General features: G+C 42.4%; 1 long non-coding RNA gene across 1 annotated transcript; it reads right to left on the minus strand.

Annotated features, from left to right (window-relative positions):
- Window positions 1–6,012: 6,012 nt before the first annotated feature.
- On the minus strand, window positions 6,013–10,211 carry LOC119349587. The gene is made up of 4 exons (XR_005169459.1): window positions 9,478–10,211; window positions 7,382–7,658; window positions 7,070–7,278; window positions 6,013–6,902 (listed from the first exon to the last, which is right to left on the minus strand). It is a non-coding gene; the product is annotated as an uncharacterized LOC119349587 (long non-coding RNA).
- Window positions 10,212–21,438: the final 11,227 nt, after the last annotated feature.

A 21,438-nucleotide genomic window follows, 5' to 3' on the forward strand; every position in this document is an offset into this window, starting at 1 on the left:
TCTTTACCTCTCGACCATTTTGAGACTCCAAAAAAACTTCAGTCACCAAAACACATAACTCATAATACAAATTGTCATCGACGTTTAGCGTGCGGACCCTATAGGTTCAAGAACTATGTAGACATGATGGAGACACATCTCCTGTCAATAACAAATAGCGGAACCTGGATGCTCATATTGGTTCCTACATATTCTACGAAGATCTTTATCGGTCAAACCGCAATGACAACATACATTATTCCCTTTGTCATCGGTATGTTACTTGCCCGAGATTTGATCGTCGGTATCTTCATACCTAGTTCAATCCCGATACTAGCAAGTCTCTTTACTCGTACCGTAATGCATCATCCCATAACTAACTCATTAGTCACATTGCTTGCAAGGCTTATCATGACGTGCATTACCGAGAGGGCCTAGAGATACCTCTCCGATACTCGGAGTGACAAATCCTAATCTCGATCTATGCCAACCCAACAAACACCTTCGAAGACACCTGTGGGTCATCTTTATAATCACCCAGTTACGTTGTGACATTTGATAGCACACAAGGTGTTCCTCCGGTATTCGGGAGTTGCATAATCTCATAGTCAAATGTATAAGTCATGAAGAAATCAATAGCAATAGAAATTAAAGATCATTATGCTAAGCTAACGGATGAGTATTGTCAGAATGATGTGATCCTGTTCATCGAATGACAATACATGTCTATGGTCAGGAAACTTAACCATCTTTGATTAACGAGCTAGTCAAGTTGAGGCATACTAGGGACACGTTGTTTTGTCTATGTATTCACACATGTATCAAGTTTCTGGTTAATACAATTCTAGCATGAATAATAAACATTTATCATGATATAAGGAAATATAAATAACAACTTTATTATTGCATCAAGGGCATATTTCCTTCACTTTTGACTCATTTTACTAACAATACTTATCAGGTTCCTCAGTAGATGCTGGTTCATGAATATCTCATTGCCCCATACGCAAAAAGGGTCGAAGCGCAAATCTTTACCAATGACATATGTACCTATAAGCACTAGGTTAATGTGAGAAGCTAAAATTCAATAATTGCACAATGGTATAGTACAACACTCCCTCCATCTCATTATATAAGATCTTATTACATCCAATATACTCACATATTGGATGAATTAACATATTATTATATTATGGGGTGGAGGGACTATGTGTAATCCATGGGATGAAACTAACCTCCATGAAAAACAACAGTCTCTCCCAATATTTTCCTGTGTAAGTATATCGAAAGGCGTGTTAAGCACGATAGGCTAAACATCAACCAAATATATTCCTGGTTGAAAACATAATTTCCAAATGATAGCTTCAGTGTGTGATACGTCTCGGTCGTATCTACTTTTTCAAACACTTTTGCTCTTGTTTTTTACTCTAATTTGCATGATTGGAACGAAACTAACCCGGACTGACGATGTTTTCAGCAGAACTAGCATTGTGTTGTTTTTGTGCAGAAATGAAAGTTCTCGGAATTGGATGAAACTTTTTGGAGAATTTGGAATAAAAGAAAAATGATGAAACCAAGACTCACTGGATGGGGGGGGGGAGTTGCCCACTAGGCACCAGGGCACGCCACCCCCCTCTAGCGCACCCTGGTGGATAGTGGGGCCGATGAGGCTCCGTTGACCATAACCTCAATCCTATAAATTCCTATTTTCGAAGAAAAAATAAGGGAGGAATTTTCATCGCGTTTTACAATACAGAGCCGCCGCCACCTCCCGTTCTTCATTGGGAGGCCAGATCCGGAGTCCGTTCAGGGCTCCGAAGGGGGGATCTTCCATCTTCGTCATCATCAACCATCCTCCATCACCAATTTCATGATGCTCACCGCCGGGAGTGAGTAATCTCTTCATAGGCTTGCTGGATGGTGATGGGTTGGATGAGATTCATCATGTAATCGAGTTAGTTTTGTTAGGGCTTGATCCCTAGTATCCACTATGTTCTAAGATTGATGTTGCTATGACTTTGCTATGCTTAATGCTTGTGACTAGGGCTCGAGTACCATAATTTCCGATCCGAACCATTTATGTTTCACCAATATATTTGTGTTCTTGATCCGATCTTGCAAGTTATATGCACCTATTACGTGTTATGATCCTCATACCCCAAGGTGACAATAATTGGGATTCTTTTCGGCGATGACCGTAGTTTGAGGAGTTCATGTATTCATTGTGTGTTAATGCTTTATTTTGGTTCTCTATTAAAAGGATGCCATAATATCCCTTAGTTTCCTTATGGATCCCGCTGCCACGGGATGGTAGGACAAAACATGTCATGCAAGTCCTTTTCCCTAACCACATATGACTATTTATGAAATACATGCCTACATTAATTGATGAATTGGAGCTAGTTCTGTGTCGCCCTAGGTTATGACTATTTTATGATGAATATTATCCAACGTTATCACCGATCCAATGCCTATGAGATTCTCACATGCATATTGTTCTTAATAAGTTACTAATGTTGCTGCTACTTTTACAATTGCTAGAAAATTACCACTACTTCTGCTACCGTTACTATTGCAATCGTTACTACTACTACTATCAAATTACCATACTATTGTGCTACTGATCACGTTGCTGCAGATATTTAGTCTCCAGGTGTGGCTGAATTGACAAGTCAACTGCTAATACTTACTACCTCCTTCTAGGTGAATAAGTCATTCGCGTAGTTCTAGGTCATTGATTTGAGGAACTAAATATGTGTTATATGTCATGAAAAGTATATTACTAGATTTCTACACGGATATAGTTCCTAAATATATATTTTTGTCACATATAATACATATTTAGATAGTTAAATCATTGACCTAGAACTGCGCCAATGACTTATTCAACGAGACGGAGGTAGTACAAATATTCTTTGGCTCCCCTTGTGTCAACTCAGTAAATGTGGGTTGAATACTCTACTCTCAAAAATTGTTGCGATCCCCTATGCTTGTGGGTTATCAAGACCTTCTTTTGGCGCCGTTGCCGGGGAGCATAGCTATATTTGTTGAGTCACTTGGGATTTATATCTATCGATCACTATGAAGAATCTTAAGGATGAAAGAACCAAGATCGTTCCCTCTAAGATGAGGGGAGGTTAGGAATTGTTGTCTAGCACTGCACTTGATTCACCTTCTGTTTTGAGTAAGCTTGCAACACCACCACATGCTATTAATCCTGATATATCCCAGTAATTGATGACGCTACTTCTGCTATGAATGATGTTATTGACGATGCTAGTACTTTGCTTGATAATACTGTGCCACTAGGTGAATTCCTTGATGAACAACTTGCTAGAGTCCCTGAGGGTTATGTTATGGATGGAGAGGTAGCTAGGGACTTTCTTGCTTGTAAGGATAAAGATGATCTTAAGAAATTACTATGCAAGTTGAAAGAAAAATATTTGAATGCTAGAATGAAATATGATCCTAAGTTTGCTAGTTCACCTATCTTCATTACTGATAAGGATTATGAATTCTCCGTCGACCCAGAGAATATTACTTTGGTTGAATCCGATCCTTTTCTTGGCTATGGAACTGAAACAGTTGTGGCACATCTTACTAAATTAAATAATATAGCCACCCTATTTGCTCATGAGGAAAAAATTCACTATTACTATATCCTTAAGTTACTTGCTTTCTCATTAAAGGGTGATGCTAAGTTATGATATAGTACTCTTGCTCCTAGTTGTGTGCATAGTCCCCAAGATATGATTTATTTCTTCTCTAAATAATATTTTTTGCTCATAAGAAACAAGCTGCGTTGCAGAAAATATTTAGCTTTGTGCAAAATGAAGAAGAGTGTCTCCCACAAGCTTGGGGGAGGCTTCTCCAATTACTTAATGCTTTGCTTGATCATCCTCTTAATAACAATTAATTACTAGATATCTTCTATAATGGACTAACCGATGCTTCTAGGGACCACCTAGATAGTTGTGTTGGTTGTGTTTTCAGGGAACAAACTATTGAACAAGCCGAGGAACTATTGAATAATATATTGAAGAATCATGATGATTGGACACTTCCTGAACCACCATCTAAACCCACTCCTAAGAAAAGTGGTATTTTATTTCTTAGTCTAGAAGATATGCAAGAGGCAAAGAAATGTATGAAGGAAAAAGGTATTAAAGCTGAAGATGTCAAAAATTTACCACCTATTGAAGAAATACATGGTCTTGACACACCACCACTGGTAGTAGAGGAAAAAATTTTCCTTCAAAAATTTACCACCTATTGATGAAGCTAATATCCCTTATAATAAACATCCTAGTCAATGCTTGTATGAATTTGATAATTACATTATGAAGCAAGATCATTTCAATGCCTATGTTATGAAACAATTAAAGCAAAATTCTGATATGATTGCTCGCTTGACTAACTTGTTATTCAAAATCACTAATGTTGTTAAAGGACTAGGAAAACATGCTTCTATGGTTCAGACTCAGTTAGAACAAGTTGCTAAATCTTAAAGTGAGTTACTCAATGAAATAAATAATAATATGAATGATTGTGTTGTTAGAGTAATGACTAGAGGAGGCAAAATGATTTAGAAGCCAGTTTATCCTGAGAGACATCCTATTGTGGTACATGCTATTGAATTCATTCCTGCAGATCTGTTGGTGCTTGATTAATTTATTTCGTGATTTTTCAAGGATATTAGTAAACCTTTTGGCTTTCTGTTCTTTTCACATGGCTGGTGCAAGTGATCGACCTTTTTTCAGAAATTTGATCGCTACTTGTATGATGATAATACCGGCTCAGTAATCCAATGGGAGCTACATGATATTTTGATTACAACAACGAAATTACCTAAAGCTCCATGGGAGGAGGGTATTTGCAAAGTATGTGGCATTGATAGAGACGATCACAATGTTCTCTTGTGTGATAAATGCGACTCAGAATACGATACTTACTGCTTGAATACACCACTAGCTCGTATACTAAAAGGAGACTATTTCTACCCATCGTGCATGTCAAAGCCACAGAAATCACGCCTTGACTAGGGTGCTGAGTATTTTACACGACAATGAAAAGGAGCAGAGTCACGAGCCTTTCACGACAAACCATCACGCGAGTCAAGTCAAAAAGAAATCACATCTCGACCAGGGTGTTCAGGATCTATCTTCTATCTATTATATACTTAAAACAATAGAAAAGTAATGGTCCAGATTAAGTAATAGTTAGCCAACGGCCCAGATTACCTAGATTACCTAGAGTCTTTTTTTTTGGAGCTTAGATAGATTACCTAGAGTTGTACGTGCCAAAAGGATGCAGATTTTCGTTTTGGAAAAAGAAGACCGAAGACATGTACAGGCGTGTATGTTTAGGACAAGGATACGGAGACTTCAGATTTCCTAGAGTTGTACGGCGCGGACGTACATGCTAAAGGATGCAGCGATTCTCTTAAAAAAAAGGATGCAGCGATTTGGAAAGTGAGACTGAAGACATGTACTGTGTACTGCACGTGTTTAGGGGGAAGGAAAAGATACATCCATGCATTGAAGTGGTCTTTTTCCCCGGAAATCATCAGGCGCGGACGAGCTCGCGCGCTCTCGCTATCGTCGGGCGTCCATCAGGCGGAGATGCGAGACTGCAGACGTATTGCAGGTGGCAGTTGGGGTCAGTTAATGCGTATACGTGACTGGCACGAGACGGCGTTGTGGAGGACGTTGGTGCCGACGTCGGAAGAGGTTTTGACGGCGATTTGGCAAACTGTTGTTCGCGCTCGGTTTTGTACCTCTCTTTCGCGCTCGGCAAGAGATGCAACGCCTCGTTCTTAAATAAAGGTCTGTTGATGCTGAGCCCAGCGCGCTCATGCTATTTAAAATTCAAAGGACGAGGGATTCCCGGTCAACAGACACAGCAGCTCTTGTGATGCCACCTGGCATAATCAATTGCGTTCCGCATTTAATGATTGTAGGGTTCAGCGGAGGGATCAGTGATAATGCGCAATGAGCATCAATATATGACGTGAAAAACGTGAAAAATAAAATATGGAACTGAAAACACATATGAAATTCAACAGGTCATTACATAATGAGGTGCAAACACAAGAGATGGCACACAGAGATCGACGCAGCATGTTATTACAAAGATTTATCAATTATCGGCTGCGGAGCCCTCAAGAACAGGTTTATTACACAGATTGAACAGACGATCTCAAATCAGACTGGTGAGTGCATTCGTGTCCACGTTAGTTGTCCCAGCAACATATAGAACAACCTTTGGCTTGTTGCAGGTGTTTCTTCTGTGGCCACCGACACCACATATAGAGCATTTAGCCTCGTTCCTTTCCTTCGGTGGAGGACCTCCTCGTTGCGGACAAGTTGTGCTCTTGTGACCAGGTTCTCGGCATATGCTGCAGAAGCGAGTGCGTTTGCTCGTGCCACACCTATCGACATCTTCAGCAGCTGTGCGTTGCTTCATCCTTTTGCTTTTTGCACCCCGGTCATCATACGGAAGCTTATCTCTGCTATTTGTTGGTCGCCCGGCTTTTCTTTTCCGCTCAGGTGGTTTCAGTCCTATGAAATCCCCGATAGCACTGCCTTCTGCATCACTAACGTTCCCGCTTGTGTGTGCAATTGCTGGAACAATTTATTTTACCGTATCCTGCATGCATTTTGTGTGTGCAAACTATCTCCCGCATGCATTTTGTTCTCTCAACATTTAGATGGCTCTTGCCGTATCTCACTCCAAACCCAACCTCCCATAAATATAGATTGTAGTAGTCGTAAGCTTCCACCAGCGTATCGAAACTGGCTCCCATAGCAGGAACTATCACAGTTTCAGTTTTTTTCTCTGCATAGCTTCATATTGTTAGCTCCAATGCACTCATCCTGGCAGCACATGGGGGCCGTTCATCAGGCACACGCCCAACACGGATTCTGCATTTTCCACATTATAATTTTTCAGAACCATGCCTTAACTGGTTTTTCAGTTCATGTGATTAACATATATAACGCTAGCAGGCGGCAGTCCAGGCAGGGATGAGGTTCTCCAAGCAGATTAAAATGATATTAACTGCGAGGAACACAATGCAGTGGATCCTTACCTTCGTCCAGCCAGGGGCTTCAGGGTCGTCCTTCCCTGTAGATTGCTCAGACACCGGCGCCGACAGGGCAACCCCCTGACAAGTGCTGTTCAAATTTGTTTCCACTACTGCCATGGCACATCCTGCTTCGCCAATGCTTGAGTCCGCAGGTCCACATATTACAGCCTGGCTTCTGCCGTGCTCTACCGGCAGCTCGTCGCCGGCCAGATCTGCAGGGCAAATCTATTTCAAATTGACAAGCAGAGCGAAAACACACTGAAGTACCCATTTGGGATGGCAGGAAAAATAGTTATTGAGGCTTGCAAGGCATACCTATCAACTGGATCCGATAAGAACTCCAATTCCTCGTCTCTGATGATCCTAATCTCCATAGCCATGATCTTGGACATCGATAACTGCCGAACGATCGGCCTGGGGATACCCCAGCCCGAACGAGTCGTTCATGCTGGGAGAGTCGCTGGAACGAACGAACTCGTTCGGTAGAAGTACCCCTCTAGCCCAAACCATCCCACGCCAGATAAACTTGTCGCTAGCAGGGACAACGATCTGGCTCTTCCCCTCCAGCGGACCAGCCCAAAAATGTCATTGCCTACAAGAATAAAAAAACAAAGAACTAAAATATTGAAGGCCCAAAACTGCTTCTGTCCCAAACAATAGAGAAAACACAAAAAAGGCCTAAAAATGTACTGGACCAAGAAAAACACTACCTGAAAAATATCCAGGAACAAAAAGTTGCGATGCTTTAATAAACAGAACTACCATATAATCATGAAAAAAGGTATATTACAGAATTTTTCATGATTTGCCATGATGTTCATGCACACTTCATGAAAAATTGAGTGTGGAAATTTTGCCATAATATTAAGAAAACACAAAAAATGACCATATAAGATAGAACAAAAAAGACTTGTACAAAAACTGCCATTGGGCATGTATAGAAAAATTCTGAGCAATGCCATGTCAAATGGATCAAAATTTATTAACTTTGACATCTTTGAATACATAAATTACTTGCATTTTCCTTACACACAACTAAGAGAAAGTAAAAACAGGGACAAAAAGTGCCATGACACAATTAGAAGTTTTCCATGGTATACTTGATGAATTTGCCTAGAATAGAAAATAAAATTGGCCCTGGTAAAAAACAGAAAAACAGCATATACACGAGAAAATGCCATGGTATTAAATGAGAAAACATGCAGATTTAAAAGTTTTTGCCATGGTACTTGGATTAAACTTGCCATGTTATCGAGTATGAATTTGTCATGGTACTTGGATTAAACTTGCCATGATCCATAAATTAATTTTGCCATGGTCCATAAAAAAGTTTGCCATGTTAAAAAATATATAAATAAAATATGGAAAATTTTCCATGTCTACATGGACCATGGTAACATACATTTCAAGAAAAAATGGGGCTAACTATTTGAAAGATGGCAAGTTTGCCATGATTAAATAACTTTCAGAATTTGTCATGTTTTAGTGATTGTTTTGCCATGGAATCTAAAACATGGACAAAAAATAGACATGATACTTGAGTCAAACTTGCCATGTAAAATCTATAAAGGAAAATGTCATTTGTGTAAAAAAAATATAGCCGTGATGTGACAAAATAAATTTTCCATGGTACTGGAATTAAACTTGCCATGGTCCATCAATTAATTTTGCCATGGTCCATATAGTAAGTTTTCCGTGTTAGAGAAATGAAAACTAACATACATAATACATTTGAAGAAAATGGTGGCAACCTATTTGAAGGATCGCAAGATTGCCTGGTTTTTAGAAACTTTCAAAATTTTACACACCGTAAAAACACATCTTAATTTGCCATGGCAAAAACACATCTTAAATTGGCATGGTAAGAGTATATGTTAGTTGCCATGGTACATGGATTAAACTTGGTCATTTAATGTTGCCCTGGTCCATGAAATAAGTTTGCCATGTTGAAAGAGATAAAAAATAATCCAAATTTCAAGAAAATGGTGGAAAACTATTCAAATGATGGCAAGTTTGCCATGATTTAAAAACTTTCATAACTTGCCATGTTTTATGTACATTTTCTCTAGTTTGGTGAATGAACTAAGTCATGCTGTGATAATTTGTAAATAATCTAAGAAATTGCCATGTTTTGCTAAACATCATGATTAGAAATTTCCATGTACTAATAGACCAAAATCCTAAAATTCTGTACTACTCACATGGCAAATTTAGTAACTAAATCACGTCAAAAGTGTGTGCTACTCTGATTTTAGTGTAGCATGGCAATTTTTAGGGACTGTTTCATACACAAGCATCTTGGCAAATTGTGTTCAGAAACCTCATAGTACTCATCATCTAGCAGGTCGTAGTCATCATCTAGCAGGTAGATTAACTCCTAGCAAAATCATCAGACGTGATTACAGGCGCACCTTATTCCCGTGACAAAAAAGAGTAGATGAACACCTCCCCGCCGCAGCTCACTGGCGCTGGTGGTTGTGCAGGAGCAGGCCGCGCTTGCACGCCATGGCGGCCGATTTGGCCATCTCCTCCACCCACGGGTGGAGTCGACGGAGGCGACAGGGGCGCGCCGATGCAGGAGGTTGACCAGGGGCGAGCGGGAGCAGGATCCACTCAGATCAGAAGCGGGAGCAGCTGCCAACGGAAACAGAAGTAGCCGCCTTCCCACGGCGACCGCGTGAGACTAGGAGAGCACCCAACCCTCGCCCCCATCACTAGCCGCTCCCTCCGCCTCTGGTTCCGCGACTCGGCAGCTTCCATTGCCACCCGCCGCAGCCATCCCACATCCTCACCGCCGCAATCGCGCGAGGCAGGCCATCGTTCCCCCCACGAGCAGCACCTCCACCGCGACTCCACCCCGCATCGGGATCCCGTGGAGGGCGAGACCGCTCTCCCTGGCGTGGTGCCCTGCCCCGCACAAGAGACCGCCGCCAGGGCCTGTCGTGCTCCTCCCCGCGAGGCCGCCGCGGGAACTGTGTGGCTTCTTGCCGCGCGGCGGAGGCAATGGTCGTCGGGCGGGAGATGTTGTACGAAGGCGACGGCACGCAGCTGCACTGCGGTGGCCGGATATGGCGCATGGTTAGCGGTGGCTATGGTGTCGATTTGTGCGGCGGCGACCAAGGTGGGGAGGGGAACAGATAGGATAAGAACGTCGTCACGTACAATTCCATCTCATCTGTACCAATGGTACATCAATATCCTGTACCGATATGCACACGCTATCATGCACGGTTCCGTCTCCACACGTCCGTTTTAGTCGTACTCCGTTGCTTGGTATATATACGGCCGTATTAAATACAGTAGGAAACGCGGCGCCCGGTTGTTGGTCCAGCTGGCAGGAGCGCGCGAGCCCGTCCGCGCCATCTCCACTCTCTTCCCTCTTTCCCACGTTGTGATAACATGCATGCACACAACAGTAATATATCTCAAGCGATAAGTCTAGATAGTGCGCAGTTAAAAAAAATATAGCAATGCTCAGTGCACGTGACCGAGATTTCAAGCAACATGAAGGAAGAAAAAAACTAATCATCATGGGAAATATAGGATTTTTTACGCTTGCAGACTTTGCCACTCGAATGATTTTTTATGCTAATATAAAGAGGATAAAATAAAGAATACGTATTACTAATCTAGCCAAGTTGTATCGCCTATTGTGAATCCAAAAAAGATAAAATATCGCATGAGTAAGTGAGTCAGCGACATGTCAGATTAGTACGCGCTCTGTATTTTGAGTGAAAAGGGACTACGGGAGTAGAGCACATAAGCAGGTTCTACCCACAAGCTAAAAGTTACTCCATCCGATTTAAAATAAGTGTCGTACTTACACTAAATATGCAAGCTGTATGTAAATACGTGGCTCATACACTTCTAAGCAGAGATCTCTTTCATTCGTCTAAATGGGCTTTAAATTATCTACTCGCATGCTTCTATAGCCAGGATGTTTGTTCGATCTACCATGAGAATTTTTTCTTCAAACACATTGTAGATTAAACTCTTAACTATTTTTAGATGAAAGAAGGCAACTAAGTTCGGAGTAATAATAATGAAATACCATTAGTGTTTTGTATCCCATACAAACACCATATGAAGATTATAAATAGGAGTAACCAAATTGCATTTGTGTAAGAAATTCAACTTAAAATCAAATCTAGAATATAAATTAAAATGTCATTAACGAATATAGATTCATTTAATAATATGTATCAAAAGACGGTGACAGGGGCTCGATGATGTCAACCTGTCATGCCAGTGTATCAACATGCATATAGTTCTTAGATATATCAACATGCACAAGTCTGGTAATTTAAAATAAATGGCAAACCTAATGCAAACTGGAGCTATAGTACACTCGAAAGAAAAGAAAAAAGTATATGCATGTATCTGAACTGTAGGCAAGACATGCATATCATCATGCCATAACAATCTGCGTTCGATGCCAACCTGCTACCGATGAGTAAAATAGTGTCTATCATGCCATCAGTCTACCATTATTGTTGGTAGACAACAAAATAGCATTGTCAAAAATGTAATGCATACTCCATCAAATACCCAAGAATGCATTGGTTTTTACAATCACTTTTTATATTCTGAACTATTTTGATCCTAATAAAACATTAAAATATAAATCAAATTACAGTTTGAAATATAAATCTAGCCGCGCAAATGCGCGGGTCACATAGCTAGTTTGAAATGACAACAAAAAGGAGCCTTTCATGGCATAAATAGTAAGTTAGCTGCAACAAAGGAACAAAAGGAGTACATGGAGCTTAGCACACAAGAGGTATGTGTTTTATCTTCTACGTTTTAAGTAGATATATCTATTGTTTAGTATTTGGTAATTTTATATCTTCTTGTATTACACATTTTTTTGCAAATAAAAAGTGTATTGCATGTTTTGTTGTATTCCTTCATATTAAGAAAAATGAAGTGGAAGTTTGAGACTTCAGACCAGTAAACCAAATGGGCCATTTTTCTCATTTACCAAGTATAAACTGGTTAGACCCCACTCTTTGGCTAGACCAACATTTCTGATTGGTATGTCCTGTTATGGTGGTAGGGATGTTGGATGCCTACTTATGTCCATGTCTGTAACATGATTCCAGAAATTCGTAGGTGCATGCACTTGCCTAGCCGTGTCAGCCTCCTGATTACGTTCCGATCTTTAAGGGTTCAGCAAGCTTTAAGTTTTGGTTTCTAGAACTAATGGTTTTGTCGATCGCAACTCCGAAACTTACGGTTTTTTGGTGATTGTACCAAGGTTCAGAGTTCAAACTTATAACTTCTGATTTTGTCGGTCGTAGGTTTTGAAACTTACGATTTTTTCGGTTGCTCATACGAAGTTTCTGAAATTGAAAATTAATGAAATGCTAGAAACTCAGAAAAAATATTCAAAATGGATCTCCTTTCAAAGCCCTCATCACCAGAAACAAGGATATGAAATCACAACCAAATTTGGACTTTTGGTTCAAACGATATGAAAGATTAAAAATCAAAAGCCAAAAGAAAAAGGGGTGTGTGTGTTCTAGCACCCGCGTGCCACAAATTCCTTCCCAACATGATTCGGCGGTCCATGTGTAGCACTGGACGTGTAGATAGTATGGTAATTCATATTCCATGTGTAGGGTGTGGAGTGTTGTTTCCGCGTGCAACTTCACCGATGCTCATGGGCCCATCTAATTGAGGGCACTAGTTTCCTTTTCCTTTTATTTTTTTTCTTTTTCGTCACATTTTTCGGTACTTTTATGAAGTCTAGTTTCTTCCTTTTGCTTTTTCAAATTTATTATTTCTTTCTATTCAGTATTTTTTCCTTTCTGTGTTCCAATATGCACATACTATTTCTAATAATATAGGATATAAATTTTTTCAATACACGATGAACATATTTTAGAATATGTGAAAAACACCTTTTAATAATGATTAATAAAATTCTAATATGGGATGAACATTTTGTAAATATGCAGGAACTACATGATAAAAAAAATTCTTGAAGACATGCAATTTTTTTTTCAAATATGCGCCAAACACTTTTCAAATATGCGACGTACAATTTTAATGCATGAACATGTTCTATGATAGAAAGTGAATCTTATCTCAATAAGTGGTGATTATGAGAAGTAATTTTTTTAAAATGTGAGATGAACATTTATACAAACTATTTTACACATTTTCTAGTTTCTATAAAAAATTACCATTTAATTTTTTTTAACATTTTAGTTGTTTAAATCTCTCCCACATAATATATCATAGGGTTTGTGAAATAGCTTTAAGCCACACCATGTTTTGTTCAATCAATTTTGTCTAGGGGGAAATCTATCTATAGATCTTAATCTCATGCGGCGAGTTCCTTTCCCGTGCTAATGTCTCTGGCATAGATCTCCATCTGTTGCATCATCTCAGAGGGTTCCATGAGACAAGAAAAGGCCACCACACTTGCTGCTACCACCCTGGCCTTTTTCGGTTTTATCCGCACCTTGCAGCCTTTCGTCCCAATGGCTGGCGTGTCAAGATTAAATGCTTGCTGAGTACTCGTATTGTGGTACATGCTATTGAATTCATTCTTGCAGATCTCTTGGTGCTTGATTGATTTATTCCGTGAATTTTCAAGGATATTAGTAAACCTTTTGGCTTTCTGTTCTTTTCATATGGCTGGTGCAGGTGCTCGACCTTTTTCAGAAATTCGTTCGCTACTTGTCAAATGATAATACCGGCTCACAAATCCTTGAGGAGCTACATGATATTCTGACTGCAGCAATGAAATTACCTAAAGCTCCATGGGAGGAGGGTATTTGCAAAGTATGTGGCATTGATAGAAACGATCGTAATGTTCTCTTGTGTGGTAAATGCGACTCAGAATACCATACTTACTGCTTGAATACACTACTAGCTCATATACCAAAAGGAGTCTGGTTCTGCCCATCGTTCATGTCAAAGCCAAAGATATCACAGCTTGACCAGGGTGAGTATTTTACACGACAACAAAAAGGAGCAGTGTTGCATGCCTTTCACAACCAACCATTACGCAGGTCAGGTCAAAATAAATCACATCTCGATCAGGGTGTCCAGGATTTGAAATGACAAAGAAAAGGAGCCTTTCATGGCATAAATACTAAGTTAGCTGCAGCAATGGAACAAAAGGAGTACAGGGAGCTTTGCACTCAAGAGGTATGTGTTTTCTCTTCTACGTTTCAAGTAGATATCTCTATTGTTTAGTATTTGGAAGTTTTAGTTCTTCTTGTTGGGAGAAACCCGACACCAGCCCGCTCTCCCTCGCTCTCGCACTCGCTCGGACGAAGGTGGAAGATGGAGAGAAGAACACTCGAATATTTCTGGTGCACAAATGCCACACCGCAGGAACGACACCTTGGCCGCACGCACGACCTCTTCCATTTTCTGCAGCTCGAACTACGGTGAGCACATACCACACACTCGGTCGATTGGTACATGGGGTATTTATAAATGGGCGCACACACACGTCCTGGCCACCACACGTGCCACTAACTCTACGCAGGAAGCTAGCTATACGTGCTGCTCTCGGGCTCTCGGCCACTACCAACACCAACAGTCGTGACCGCTTCCTATACGCATCCGACAACACACGCCATAGCCGGTATCAAACAAATAGCTGCATGCACAAACTAACCTGCTACCAACTCAAGCTTGTCCTACCGAGGCCACCCCAAACCCTAGAAGTGTTGAGGCCACCCAAATTTACCAAGTTAAAAGAGCGTTGTCGAGGCCACCCCAAATCCTAGAAGCATTGTCAAGGCCACCCCAAACCGTAGAAGCGTCGAGGCCACTAATTTGATTCCTTGTTGTTATTAGCTAGCTAGGTCTATGTTTGCCACTAATACATCCATTTTTCATGTTTTTATATAAATTGCCATGTTGTAATATTTGCAGAAAGTACGGATCAAAGAGACTTGGAACAAGAACAGATGTTGGGGGATATAATCTCCGGTGGAGGTGATGTCTTGTCGTTTCTCAACGACACCAATGGTCAGGAATGAGAGGATGATGGCTCCGGTGATCGAACAATGGAGGAGGAAGGACATGATCATGACGGCTCCGGTGACCAATTGGCGGCGGAAGGAGACCATGATGACAGCTCCGGTGACCGAACGGAGGAGGGAGCTGTTGCAAAGTCCGGCGAGGTATATATATATTAATTAATCCTATGCTGACTAATTGATGCATTAATTGTGTTGGTATATGTACATATGTTAACGCTTCTTTATTCTTTTATAGCCCTCCGGATCGAGCCAAACTTCCGTAACGAGACGAGGCCCGAAGAAAAGGTTGCACCAGGATGAAAGGTTCATGATCACAGCAATCACAAACGACTGCCTACCGATTGAACCCAAGCGGACCAAGGACGCATTTTCTGCTCAGTGCAGAGCTATTGTTAGGGACACCATCCCGATCAGCATCCATCAATGGTATAAGCCTAAGGACGACGACCCTGAAATTTCTTATGTCACCGATAGACAGAAAGATGATCTTTGGACCTCGCTGAAGGAAAATTTCACCCTACTGCCAGAGGAGGATCGGAATAAGCCAGTTATAGAGCCACGGGTCAAGGCGTGTGCTCTGAAGAAGATGGCAGATCTATTCAGGAGGTGGAAGAAAGAGCTGAAATCAAAGTTTGTCGACAAAGGGAAGACTCCATAATTCAAGGCCCAATTTGAGAAGCTAATATATTACTGGCCCACATTTGTGGCCTACAAGACATCGGACAAGAGTAAGAAAATGTCAGAGACAAACAAGAACAATGCTGCAAAGAAGCAGTATCACGATCACACGGGGTCATGTGGCTACCTCAAAGCCCGACGGTTGTGGGACAAAGCTGAGAATGACCTGATTGCTAAAGGGGTCGAACCAGAGACATTGAACTGGCCAGACCGTTCAAGGACTTGGTTCTTCGGGGTTGGGGGAACTTTGGACCCTAAAATAGGGAAGTGCCGTTGGACGGATGAGCAATTGGCAATACCTGTCAAGAAGCTTCAGAAGTATATCACCGCAGTGCAGGAAGGGACATTCATTCCCGACAGAGAGAAGGACGAGCTGAATGAGGCCCTCGGGAATCCTTAGCACCTTGGACGAACACGAGGCACACCAGGCTCCGTTCCGTGGGTGGTTGGGTTTCCCAATGCAAGCGGTTACAGAAGCCGGGAGAGAAGGAGGAAAGCGGAGCTGAGCGAAATGTAGAAGCTCAATGCAAGACTACAAAAGGTAGAGGAACTTGCAAAGAGCTAGCGAGCTATCGGCCAACCATCTCAGCGACACGAAGCTACCCCTGAACCTACCCCACCATATTAGTGGAGAAGCAGCGTGGCTTCCACGGAGCTCATTTTTCCTGAGTTCACGTCTCCTAGATACCCCATGGATACTATCACAGAGGCTCAACATTGCCAACTTATGACGAAATGGCATAACCTCACTTTGAAGCCGGCTGTCGATTCTATTGCACCTCCACAATCCGGCGGAACTTTTCACTGTCGTTTGATTGCACATGGCTATGCTGTTGTGACGGTGAATGAAGTAATGACGGGATTTGAGGAGATCGAGCTTGACCACCCTATGGGTGAAGGGGAGAATCAGTTGGTTAATGCTCTGAGGACTACATGTTTATGGCGGAAGGAGTACATCAAGCTTCCAAGCTGGACGCCTCCGCCTCCTCCTCCTCCGGCGAGTCAGGGCGCTCCGCCTCCTCCTCCTCCTCCTCCTCCTCCTCCTCCTCCCCCGAGTGATCAGCGCACTCTGCCTCCTTCTCCGGCTCCTCCGGCGCGTGAGGGCACTCCGCCTCCTCCTTCGCTTCCTCCGGCGCGTTGGAGTAGTCCGCCTTCTCCTCCGCATCGTCATTAATGGCGGAAGAGAGACGCCGCCGCTCTGGCTCCTCCGGCACATCGGAGCACTCCGCCTCCTTCTCTTCCTCATAAGCAACAACGGAAGAGAGACGCCACCGCTTCGGCGGCTAGCAGTACAAGTAGAGGCGGGAGGCAATTCAGATGTGGTCCATCTCTCAAGACTCCGGAAAAGTTACCATACGAGAGGACCGAGAAGGAAAACACGGAGATCTATGAAGCCGAAGTGAGGGATTTTTTTTGCAAAGAAATCTCCACCTCCGAAGGAGATGATAGATCCGGTGAAAGCAAAGCACACTATCGATGCCCTGAAGCGACCACCACCGCCTCCGCCGGATTCCATCTATGTCCGCTGTCTTAAAAAGACATTTGAAGATGTGCGGCAGTCGGGAACTACTTCCAGTGATTAAAGGTTAGCAGAACGAAGAAGTGGGAAAAAAATCCCCAGCTTGGTGAACAGGCAAACCAATCGTGCCCCCTGCTCAAGGTGTCTAGCGATATCATCGTTAATCTGCCGGGGATGGTGCCTGGTACCAATCCTGGTGATTACCTGGGCAATGATGTAGAGTTTGAAACAATGGAGGTGGATGAATTCAGATACCAGTACGTGAAGCCTCTCGTCAAACGTGGTCATCCTCCTCTAACAACAATGATGCGAAGATTCCATGAATGGTACATGAAAACCTACAGGGAGTCTGGGAAGGATACTTTGCCACTGAGAATTAAAGAGGAGCACGACCTCGTTGGAATGGATCTGTTGTGTGTTGAATTTGATGAGTTCTTCCAATTATACAATCAAAAGGCCCTCGACAAAACACTCGTGACTTGCTACTGTCTATAAGTACTTCTTCTGTAATTAAGTCTCTATATATAGCTTAGCTCTTTCATTGCATGTGTATATATAATTATCCTCACAATCTTATGCACATTGAAGATTGTCGAATGCAGAAAAGCACAAATCTATGACATTGGGTTCATTAACCCAAATGTTATACATGAATGGATGGTTCAAAATAATGTCATAGAAACCAAGGACAACTTGCTACAATCGTTGCTCAAAAATTAAAACAAAGATAAAATACTCTTTCCTTACAACTTCAAGTGAGGGTTACTGTCTTGTGCATATTTGGTTTCCCTTATTACTCGAGGTTATAGTAATGTAATTGATGAGTTATGCATGCGTGCGCAAGTTCCACTTTATTCTCCTAGAGATTAAGCTTGAGCGGAGAGTAGTAACCATCTTAGACTCGAGACGAAAAGATCCCGAGGACTATGCGTACATGACTGAGCTGCCCCAGAAGTAAGTTCAGTCGATCATTATTGCACCATATCAGAACTTTGTTCATTTCCTGATATCAAGTAATTATTTTCTTTGTCTCGCAGGGTTTGGAAAGAGTTCACCATAATTGTTCTGGGACTGCCGAGGGAGCTGCGATTTACACACTCGAAAGTAAGTACTACTACCTAGTTCTGCGCATCTCCCATTGAATCTAGCTAGTTTCATCAATACTATTTAGCATGCTTGCTTATCTGTTTGATTGACCTCTATTTCTCGTAAAGTGGTTGTGGCAGGAAGTCGGGAATGATTTTTGTGGATACTACGTTTATGAGTTCATCTACAACGCGACGAACTCTAAGCGGGGCTACTCTAAAAAAATATGAAGTGCGTAAGAAAAATAATCACAATTTTATTTTATTACCATCATTTGTGTTGAGTTTCATTCCTATACATGTATTGACCCTCATCTTCAAATTAGCTCTGGAAGATGCGGGATGAACTCCTACCACAAGACCTCATACGAGCAATTCAAGAGGAATTGGCGGGATTCTTTCTTGACCACGTCATCAATAAAGCCGGAGAATACCATGTGGAAATTGACATTAGATGTTAGGGATTGTAAGAGATCTTATATTGTATATATGTAGCTAGTAGTGTCGGATAGATATACGAAAACTTGTTGTTTGACAAATCTCTCGGAGAAAGAGAGGTGCATGATACGTCTCCAACGTATCTATAATTTATGAAGTATTAATGCTATATTACTATCTGTTTTGAACGATTATGGGCTTTATTATACAATTTTATATTACTTTTGGGACTAACCTATTAACCGGAGGCCCAGCCCATATTGCTGTTTTATTGCCTGTTTCAGTATTTCGAGGAAAAGGAATATCAAATGGAGTCCAAACGGAATGAAACCTTCGGCAGCGTTATTTTTGGGGAGAATAGGATACTGGAGACTTGGAGTGCACGTCAGAAGATCCTCGAGGAGGCCAGGAGATACCCCCCCCCCTACAGGGGGCGCCCCCTGTCTCGTGGGCCCCTCGAGCACCCCCCGACTGACTTCTTTCGCCTATATAACCCTACATACCCTAAAACCATCAGAAATCAAGATAGATCTAGAGTTCCGCTGCCGCAAGCCTCTGTAGCCACCAAAAACCTCTCGGGAGCCCTTCCCGGCACCCTGCCGGAGGGGGATCCCATCACCGGTGGCCATCTTCATCATCCCGACGCTATCCATGATGAGGAGGGAGTAGTTCACCCTCGGGGCTGAGGGTATGTACTAGTAGCTATGTGTTTGATCTCTCCCTCTCTCTCTCTCTCTCTCGTGTTCTCTCTCGTGTTCCCTCTATGGTACTATCTTGATGTATCCCGAGCTTTGCTATTGTAGTTGGATCTGTTGGGAAACGTAGTAATTTCAAAAAAAATCCTACGCACACGCAAGATCATGGTGATGCATAGCAACGAGAGGGGAGAGTATTATCCACGTACCCTCATAGACCGAAAGAGGAAGCGTTACGACAACGCGGTTGATGTAGTCGTACGTCTTCATGATCTGACCGATCCAAGTACCGAACGTACGGCACCTCCGAGTTCAGCACACGTTCAACTAGATGACGATCCCCGGACTCCGATCCAGCAGGGTGTCGGGGATGAGTTCCATCAGCACGATGGTGTGGTGACGATGATGATGTTCTACCGACGCAGGGCTTCGCCTAAGCACCGCAACGATATGACCAAGGTGGAATATGGTGGAGGGGGCACCGCACACGGCTAAGAAACGATCACGAAGATCAACTGGTGTGTTTAGAGGTGCCCCCTGCCCCCGTATATAAAGGAGCAAGGGGGAGGCCGGCCGGCCCTAGGGGCGCGCCAAGGAGGGGGGAGTCCTCCTCCTAGTGGGAGTAGGACTCCCCTTTCCTAGTCCAACTAGGAAGAGAGAAGGGGGAAGGAAAGAGAGGGAGAGGGAGAGGGAAAGAGGGGCCGCGCCCCCCTCCCCTAGTCCCATTTGGACTCCTCATGGGAGGGGGGGCGCCACCTCCTGGGCTGTTGCCCTCTCTCTCCCCTCAGGCCCACTAAGGCCCAATACTTCCCCGGGGGGTCCGGTAACCCCTCCAGCACTCCGGTTTTCTCCGAAATCACCCGGAACACTTCCGGTGTCCGAATATAGTCGTCCAATATATCAATCTTTATGTCTCGACCATTTCGAGACTCCTCGTCATGTCCATGATCACATCTAGGACTCCGAACAACCTTCGATACATCAAAACTTATAAACTCATAATAAAACTGTCATCGTAACGTTAAGCGTGTGGACCCTACGGGTTCGAGAACTATGTAGACATGACCTAGAACTGTTTCCGGTCAATAACCAATAGCGGAACCTAGATGTTCATATTGGCTCCTACATATTCTACGAAGATCTTTATCGGTCAAACCGCATAACAACATACGTTGTTCCCTTTGTCATTGGTATGTTACTTGCCCGAGATTCGATCGTCGGTATCCAATACCTAGTTCAATCTCGTTACCGGCAAGTCTCTTTACTCGTTACATAATGCATCATTCCGTAACTAACTCATTAGCTACATTGCTTGCAAGGCTTGTAGTGATGTGCATTACCGAGAGGGCCCAGAGATACCTCTCCAACAATCGGAGTGACAAATCCTAATCTCGAAATACTCCACCTCAACATGTACCTTCGGAGACACCTGTAGAGCTCCTTTATAATCACCCAGTTACGTTGTGACGTTTGGTAGCACACAAAGTGTTCTTCCGGTAAACGGGAGTTGCATAATCTCATAGTTGTAGGAACTTTGTATAAGTCAAGAAGAAAGCAATAGCAACATATTAAACAATCAAGTGCTAGGCTAACAGAATGGGTCAAGTCAATCACATCATTCTCCTAATGATGTGATCCCATTAATCAAATGACAACACATGTCTATGGTTAGAAAACATAACCATCTTTGATTAATGAGCTAGTCAAGTAGAGGCATACTAGTGGCATTAAGTTTGTCTATGTATTCACACATGTATCATGTTTCCGGTTAATACAATTCTAGCATGAATAATAAACATTTATCATGATATGAGGAAATAAATAATAACTTTATTATTGCCTCTAGGGCATATTTCCTTCAGGATCTTATGATGTTTCTCCCCCTCTACTCTCTTGTGATGAATTGAGTTTCCCCTTTGAAGTTATCTTATCGGATTGAGTCTTTTAT

This window comes from Triticum dicoccoides, chromosome 1B, assembly GCF_002162155.2.
Source record: "Triticum dicoccoides isolate Atlit2015 ecotype Zavitan chromosome 1B, WEW_v2.0, whole genome shotgun sequence".
In the NCBI taxonomy this organism is placed as follows: domain Eukaryota; kingdom Viridiplantae; phylum Streptophyta; class Magnoliopsida; order Poales; family Poaceae; genus Triticum; species Triticum dicoccoides.